The sequence below is a fragment of the Colobus angolensis genome, unplaced genomic scaffold (assembly GCF_000951035.1).
Source record: "Colobus angolensis palliatus isolate OR3802 unplaced genomic scaffold, Cang.pa_1.0 Scaffold29, whole genome shotgun sequence".
Lineage (NCBI taxonomy): Eukaryota > Metazoa > Chordata > Mammalia > Primates > Cercopithecidae > Colobus > Colobus angolensis.
The window spans coordinates 5,587,751-5,596,109 of record NW_012116154.1 but is presented as its reverse complement, the minus strand read 5'-3'; the positions used below and the strand labels follow the sequence as shown (position 1 = coordinate 5,596,109).

Below are 8,359 nucleotides of genomic sequence, written 5' to 3'. Positions count from 1 at the left end.
GAAACCCAACACTTTTATAACACTATCTGGGCTTTTACAGAAAATGTTTGCAGATCCCTGCTGTAGGTTAAAAATGCTCTAAGATGGACATTTGTGTTTCAGGTGTAGAGGGGAGAGAGAGTGAACAGGGAGAGGGGCTTTTGTCTGTTGGTCTACCTGGACTGAAGAGAGGGAGAACAGAAACCCAAGACTAGGATTCTCAAAATGGTTTATTACCCAGAACTCTTTGCCTAGGTCAGTCATGAACCATTTCCAAACAAGAAGATGGAGAGAAGGCTTCCTAAGGGAAGACTTTCTGTCCCAAAGGAATTGAGCCGCAAGAAGAACAATGAGACCAACTCTGTCTCCCTGACTCCACTGCGCAGCAATGAAGACTGCTCCCCAAGAATCAGTTACCTCCAATATGATTTGGTTCTGAGTCCCCACCCAAATCTCATCTCCATTTGTAATTTTCATGATCCCCATGTGGCAGGATCCCCATGAAGGCAGGACCTGGTGGCAGGTGATTGGATCATGAGGCTGGTTTCCCCCATGCTGTTCTTGTGATAGTAAGTGAGTTGTCACTAGATTTGATGGCTTTAAAAGGTGCTCTTCCCGCTTCACTCCTTCACTCTCTCTCGCCTGCCACCATGTAAGATGTGCCTTTGCTACCCCTTTGCCTTCAGCCACTATTGTAAGTTTTCTGAAGCCTCCAAAGAGGTTTCCTTTATAAATTACCCAGTCTGAGGTATTTCTTTATAGCTGTGTCAAAACAGACTAAAACATCTCCACTTTTTAAAATCCGAACACCTCTATTTGTATTACATATGGTGTGTGGGTTTTGACAAGGTCGTGGTATCATCTATGGGATTTTTTTTTCTGCAAATCATCAAGTATAAGAATAAACAATGGGGTTCTGAGCCTTGCTATAATTTACAGTGAACAAATAGGTATCATCAAATCAGTTTCTAGCCATTCTGTCTCAAGTGGAAATGCTCAGATTTCACACTGTGAATACACACTTACAACCCTTACAGGTGGGCCTACAGGCCTGATTCACCACAACACTGTCTGCCACAACTGTCTCCCACCCTGTTTACCCGACCAACCCATTCCTGCCTTTTCACTTAAATATCTCCTGCTTCTTGCAGATGCTGAGACTCCCCTACCACCACTTTTTTTTTTTTCATTTACATGTATCAAGCCTCATAGTTTATGTTCATCAATTGTCTGTATGTCTCTATATTTTATCCCTGTACCCTTTTGATGTATAGAAGTAGTTTGAAACTCACTGTTTCCTTAGGGTAAGTGACTGAGATGCTGTCACAGGACCTGAGACACTGATGAATGGTACTATTTTGGATTTTATTTTATTTATTTATTTTTTCCTTTTAGATGGAGTCTTTCTCTGTCACCCAGGCTGGAATGTGGAGTGCGGTGGCATGATCTTGGCTCACTGCAGCCTCTGCCTCCTGGGTTCAAGCAATTCTCCTGCCTCCCGAGTAGCTGGGATTACAGGCATGCACCACCACACCTGGCTAATTTTTGTATTTTTTTAAGAGACTGGGTTTCACCATGTTGGCCAGGCTGGTTTCTAACTCATGACCTCAGGTGACCTGCCCACCTCGGCCTCCCAAAGTGCTGGGATTACAGGAATGAGCCTCCATGCCTGGCCTATTTTGGATTTTCAACATGCTCCTTGGCAAGGTAGCCCCGAAGGAGTTATCTTTTCCTTCCACTTTCTAAGAAGGTATTGGTACTCTGTTTCCCTGCTATTGTTCTCTAGACTGGATTGACTTGTTTTCCTCATGTCTTCAGTGCAGCTTTCTTCCTCAGTGGTGTAGGCTGAGTGAATGCTGCCATAGTGTGTGAGAGACTAGTGTCTCACTGGCTGGCACTTACAGACATGCAGTCACAGTAGCATGGATGACACTCATGGACGTGCAGTGACAGTAGCAGGGGCAATCACAAAACTGTAATTTACTTACCAAATCTCTTCTTTTCTATCACCTTGCCTGCCTGTTTAGAGAAAGAAAAACAATCATTTTAAAGGGATTTTGAGGTGTCTCTTTGGATCCTTATTGTTTGAAAGGATATTGGGGATGGGGGGAGGCAAACTCTTTTTAAATAAATTCCCTCTGGAAAAAAAATCCAAAACACTGGCATCTGAGTAGGAATATGAAAATTACACCTTTTCCAAAAATTAAGTTGGAAAAAATGTCTTTACAAAATAAGAATAATTTTTGAAAGTAGAGTACTCTTCTTTATTGGCAGTTTTGATAAGTAAGGCATAGATTTTACATCTTTGTCCTTGCTCCCCTTGAAATGGGATAAACAAAAATAAAATACCATCTATTCATGGAATGTTGTTGTGTTAGCCAGTCTAAAGCCCATCCTATTTTTTATGTGACCATTTTTCAGCTCTTCCTTTGACAGGGCAGGCCTTGTTTGGAATTGTTCTGCTTCTGACTGTTAAATATCTGTAAGCCAAACACAAAATTCTAAGCCCCACCCACCCCCCAACCATCTGAATGGACTTCCTCCTCAGCCAGGGCACTCTCAAATTTATCCTGAAAGACTGGTTCAGGCAGTGATGGGAAGTAGGGGATAAACAGGCCTCATTATATCCCTCCAGCTTTAACATCAACACAGACCTTAAGTCTGAAAAGAAACATTTACAATCTATTCGCTCTGAATCCTGCTACCTGTAGGCTTCATCTGCACACTAAACTTTGGTCTTCACAACCTCTTTCAACCAATTACCAATCAGAAACTTTTTAAATCTACCTACAACCTGGAAGCCCCCACCTTCCCGCATGCTTCAAGTTTCCCCACCTGTCTGGACCGGACCAGTGTATATGTTAAATATATTTGATTGACGTCTCATGTGTCCCTGAAATGTGTAAAATCAAGCTGCACCCCAACCACCTTGGGCACATGTTCTCAGGATCTTCTGAAGATTTATTCTTATGTGCAGAATAAATCTCTTCGAAGATTTTAGAGTTTGACTCTTTTCTTTTCTTTCTTTTATTTTTTTCTTTTCTGAGACAGAGTCTTACTGTGTTGCCCAGGCTGGAGTGCAGTGGCACGATCTCATCTCACTGCAACCTCCACCTCCCAGGTTCAAGTAATTCTCCTGCCTCAGCCTCCTGAGTAGCTGGGACTACAGGTGTGCACCACCACGCCTGGCTAATTTTTGTATTTTTGATACAGACAAGGTTTCACCATGTTTGCCAGGCTGGTCTTGAACTCTTGACCTCAGATGATCCACCTGTCTCAGCCTACCAAAGTACAGGGATTACAGGTGTGAGCCATCTCACTCTGCCAAGTTTGACTCTTCGTCAACACACCGATGACCCATGCACTGCATGTCTTTGTTCTCTTCTCTCTCCCCCATTGGCCTGAGTTTCTTGTGCATTCCTTCTCTCTTTCCTTTGTTAGAATAGGTACATCAGCTGTGCAAATAGAGAAAAAAAAAACAGTATTCCGCACGTGTGGCATTTAGTGTAGAGTTGCAGTTGTGCACTGCGGAAAATGTGGGCTTTTGTAACAACATGATCTTTACTGATGCACTCATGACAAGTACCCGGTGTATTTTAGTTATTTTAGTAGTATTTGTTCAATAAATACGCAAGCTGTATGGTAAAGATAAATAAATAAATACCTAAGACAGAAATACCAAAACATGGAGTAGGTGCTTTCTTTCTTTTTTCTTTTGAGACAGGGTCTCACTCTGTCACCCAGGCTGGAGTGCAGTGGTGCCATCTTGCTCACTGCAACCTTAACCTCCCAGACTTAAGTGGTTCTCCCACCTCCACCTCCTGAGTAGCTGGGACCACAGGGACAGGCCACCATACCCAGCTAATTTTTGTTTTTTAGTTTTTTGGGAGGTTGTATTGTTTTGGTTTTGTAGAGACAGGGTGACGTGGTTTGGCTGTGTACCCACCAAAATCTCATCTTGAATTGTAGCTCCCATAATTCCCATGTTTTGTGGGAGGTGCCCAGTGGGAGATAATTTAATCATGGGGGCATTTTCCCCATACTCTTCGCATGGTAGTGAATAAGTCTCATGAGATGTGATGATTTTATTAGTAGTTTCCCCTTTCACTTGACTCTCATTCTCTCTTGCATGCCACCATGTAAGACGTGCCTTTTGTTTTCCGCCATGATTGGGAGGCTTCCCCAACAACATGGAACTGTGAGTCCATTAAACCTCTTTTCCTTTATAAATTATCTAGTCTTGAGTATGTCTTTATCAACAGCTTACAAACAGACTAATACGCAGGGTTTCACCATGTTGCCTGGGCTGGTCTCACATTCCTGGACTCAGACGATGCTCCCACCTCAGCCTTCCAAAGTCCTGAGATTACAGGTGTGAGCCACCATGCCCAGTCCTGCACATTTTTTATTTCCCTTGTTTTCCAAAGTGACTCTACACACATATATTCCCATCATTCTCAATGTATGAGCATTCTCAATGTTTTCATGGTATATGCAGAAAAAATAGATCAGCTATAGAAATAAAGAAACTACTCTTCTGTGTACCTAGGAGTTGTGGTGGAAATTTCTAACACTTTTGCTGTACCTGCAATAAACAATTAATAATAATTATGACTGTATGTTGGCTCATGCTGTATAACTTTCCTTAGTTTAAGCCCATCAGTAGACAGGGTCCTGGAATGTTGATGTTGTCTAGACAACATCCTCTTATGATATCTTGATCAAGGCCATGGCCTGGGGTGCCCAGGTCCTCCGTATAGAGGGATTTCATCTGGCTGAGCCCATCCATGGGCCCTACAAAACCAAGATGGTACCAAGTGAATTGAGTGTAATTGGTGCAACTGTCATGTGTGTGTGAATTTGTCCTACAACCCCCTGCTTCTGAGACCTCAAATGAGCTCTAAAGCTTAATCCAGAGCTTATTTTCCAGGCTGCCTTCATGATAACTGAAGAGTCTTCATACAGCAAGTATGCCAGCAAATAATTTAGTATCTACGATGTGTTCTGTTCTAGGGTTTGAAAAAAAGGAAAGCAGGCATCCATTAAATTAAAAAGTGCCAAAAACTCAAATACTATAAAAAGGAAGCCCCTTTTATATTTAATACAAAATAATTACAGTGTATTAAGAAAGAAAATACCAGATTCACTTAAGTGTGTCAGTGCTTTAACCTATTCTAATTCTACTTTCTCATATTAATTGAGAGAAAGGTAGGCCAGGCGCGGTGGCTCATGCCTGTAATCCCAACACTTTGGGAGGCCAAAAAGGGTGGATTACCTGAGGTCAGTAGTTCGAGACCATCCTGGCCAACATGGAGAAACCCCATCTCTACTAAAAACACAAAAGTTAGCTGGGGGTGGTGGTGTGCACCTGTAATCCCAGCTTCTTGGGAGGCTGAAGTGGGAGAGTAACTTGAATCCAGGAGGCGGAGGTTGCAGTGAGCTGAGATCGCACCATTGCACTCCAACTTGGGTGACAAGAGTGAAACTCCATCTCAAAAAAAAAAAAAAGCTTGAGAGAAGGGTAGTATTTGAAAGAGGTTAGGCTTATGGCAGTGGAAAACCCAATGTATCTGGCACCTAGAAGGTGTTTTTTTTTTTAAATCTTTGCTCTTTCATATGACAAAAATATTTTCTATAAGTATCATGTAATAGTTATATTTGTTTTCTTGATTTTATAGTTTAAAAACCATTATCAATAAAAAAGATGAATACAATTCCATTGCAAAGGCATTTATTCAAACACACTAAAATGATTCACATAACAACTCAAATTTGCATTTTACCAAAGAAAAATATTACACCTCATAGCTTCTATGTTTCATTGTTTTAACATGTAAACACACATAAAAACTCGAAGTGATCATAGAGAATGAAGGAGAGGAAGTAACTTGCAGTTTGTTTCTTCTCTTTACAGTCGTGGTTTCATTATTGTTTATTGTGAATCTGCTATTTTAATGCAGGAATACTAATACCACAGGGTTTGCAGAGGTGAACTAAGCCCAGAGTGCTCTCTACTAATTCTGAACTCTTATAGCTTACCCTAGAGATGAATGTGTGGGCTGCTGCAGCCTGTGTGTTGCCGGTTGTTTGTATAAATCTGGTAGTTCTCTTAATTAATTTTCATGTAGAATCCAACATTTATTAAAGATTTAGTAATACAAATGTACTAAATTGATGTTTACATAGATCTAGCTAGGAATAGAGACAGAGCTCGAGATAGAAACAGATTACTAAAACTTACCAGTAACCGCAGTACATAGAATTGTGGTGTCCACAATGGTAACTACTAGCCACGTGGCAGCTATCAAGCTCTTGAAAGGCGGCTAGTCTGAATTGACAATGGTAATGTAAAATACTCAAAAGATGTCAAAGGCTTAATATGATAAAAAGAATGTAAAATATCTGTTGTTTTAAGCTGCAAAGCTCTAAGATAATTTGTTATCTAGGAAACTAATACAGTAAAAGAGGAAAATGAGATATTCCAAGATACTCATAAACTGTTTTCTTAGTATTCTCTTAATATTTATATTAGTTTTTATTAGCTTGGCCAATACTTAATTTTCAACAGACATTACTCATATAAAATAATTAGTTTTAAATATTTACAATGTAAACCAAAGATATGTTTTAGTTCTAGAGATGGATGGGTATTGATTACACAACAATGTGAATGTATTGAATGCCACAGAACTGTACATTTTTTTAAAAAAGGTTAAAATGGTAAATTTAATGTAACATATTTTACAATAAAAAAGAGATGTTTTTAATAGTTAAAAATTTTCAGAGAAAAGAATACTATTATACTGAATAATACAAGTGAATAGTCATTAGTACAAGAAAAATTGCTTTTTATTATTACTGTTCCAGAAAGCCTTTATGGCTTAAAAGATGACTGTAGAATTAATAACTGAATTATAAGCTATTTGATGCCTGTATAAGTTGTTCTTTTACAAAAGCCTTTGAAATAACAGCTTGCCTGTCTGTCTCAAAGTCTAACACTTTTATCCAAAAGGAAGTCTTTAATATCTGAATGACAATGTGGTTATGTACGAGAATAGGTATCATGTGTAACAACATAAAACTCCAGGAGAAAAATCCCTTACAAAGAGCAATCCATTCACTTTCTTTAATGTAAAATGAATATTTTAAAATATGATGCTAAAAACATGCTATATATGAGGTGAATATTAACAAAAACCTCAGATATGTGGATTATTGATGAGGGTAAAGTAACTGCAGTTTGAATATATAAAGGATCTGTAGGTGTGCTCAATGCACAGCTATCAGCTCCTGTTCTCCACTTTATCTAGCCAAGCCAGCGTGCCCAAGCCTTGCTGACCACCAGAATCAGAACGGAACATCTTGACAAACGCCTAAGCTGTACCCCATAAAGTCCAAAGGTCTAACCATAGCTCAGGCTTTGAGAGACAGAAAGAGAGAGAAACAGAGAGATCGGGGTTGGAGAGATGGTTCTTTGTCTGTTTTTTAAGGTCCCCAGGTTATTTTGAACTAGGAAGCCAATGGCTTTTTTTCTGTGGGCTGGAAATCTCAAGCAAATACCTGGGGTTTGTGTATTCTTGATTCACATGGTAATTTCTGAACTTTTTTTTTTTGAAACGGAGTCTCCCTCTGTCTCCAGGTTGAAGTGCCCTGGCGCGATCCCAACCTCCCAAAGTGCTGGGATTACAGGCGCAAGCCACGTGCCGGCCGATTTCTGAACTTTCTTACTTTCTTCTTGGAAGCATTTGAGAAAGCTGATAATTGGTCCTTAAAACACTTGACCCACTTGGCTTCCAAGACACCACACTCTCTGTTTTTCTCCTACAGTTCTGGCTGTGCTTTCTCAGGCACCTCTAAAGTTTGGGGTGGCCCAGACCTCAATTCTTGAATAAAGACCAACTGGGCCAAATTAATGTGCAGCCCATTTGATTTCACCTCACAGCCTCTTCTTCAAAACGGATTTTTTTTGTTTTATATTTGTAAATGAAAGTTATACATGTCCATAATCTAAAGAGTTACATAATTCTAAAAGGCTTGTTAAGAAAAATGGCAGCCTCTACAACTTTGCCATTTCCAATAATGCAACTACATTTCATTCTTTTCAACCAGTTCTTTTGTATTTCCCTCAATGGTTCTGAAGAACATTCTTATATAGATATACCTTAGATATTTTTATTTATTTATTTATTTTTTACTTTTAAACATTATTTATTTCCCACTGTAGGAGATGATTTTACTCTTTATTTTTATTTTTTGAGACAGGGTCACATTCTATCACACAGGCTGGAGTGCAGTGGCACAATCACGCCTTACTGCAGCCTCAACCTTCCAGGTTTAAGTGATCCTCTCACCTCAGCCTCCCAAGTAGAGGGGACCAGAT

General features: G+C 39.8%; 1 pseudogene; it reads left to right on the top strand.

The window, feature by feature from the left end:
* The first annotated feature begins 204 nt into the window (after positions 1–204).
* Positions 205–7,370, top strand: LOC105516815 (annotated as a pseudogene).
* The last annotated feature ends 989 nt before the right edge of the window (positions 7,371–8,359 follow it).